The following is a 611-nucleotide window of genomic DNA, read 5'->3' as shown; positions in this document are numbered from 1 at the left end:
CGGCAGCGACGGCTGCGCTCGGGAAGAGAGCAGAGAGGGGAGGGGAGAGAGCTGCAAGGAGGGAGGAGGTGCAGAGGGTCGAGGGGGGGGGGTGTGGCGCCCTCGGGTGAGTCCAGCGGCGAGCAGGCAAGCAGGAGGTGGCCGACGCGTGCGCGCGCGCGTCGGGCACACGCCCTCCTGCCTACTTGCAGGAGGTTGAAGACGGTGGTGGCTGTGGTGGGCTGGGCTGCTACTGGGCTGCACAGTGTTGGGCCGGCTGGGGGTGCCGGGTAAGCCAGGTAAGTTTCTCTCTCTCTCTCTCCTTTATTTTCTATTTTTCTATTATTCTATAACTTGATGGCTTTATTAAAAAATACTTGGGCACACTCAAAAATCATGAAACTTGCTCAAGCCCACTGTTTGGAATATATCCAACAATAGACATTTAAGTTTATGATTATTTGGATATTTAAAGTATTTTATCATTTAAATGTCCGAATGCCACGAACATATGATTTGATTCAAAAATCCAGAATGGCCTAGAAAAATGTGCACCATTTTTGGGCGAGGTTCTAGACCAATTCAAAAATGATGAACTTTTGTGAAAAGCATTTTGGGTTCACTGAAATGTT

This window comes from Triticum dicoccoides, chromosome 4A (genome assembly GCF_002162155.2).
Source record: "Triticum dicoccoides isolate Atlit2015 ecotype Zavitan chromosome 4A, WEW_v2.0, whole genome shotgun sequence".
NCBI classification, from domain to species: Eukaryota; Viridiplantae; Streptophyta; class Magnoliopsida; order Poales; family Poaceae; genus Triticum; species Triticum dicoccoides.
Note: the sequence above shows the minus strand (reverse complement) of the source record.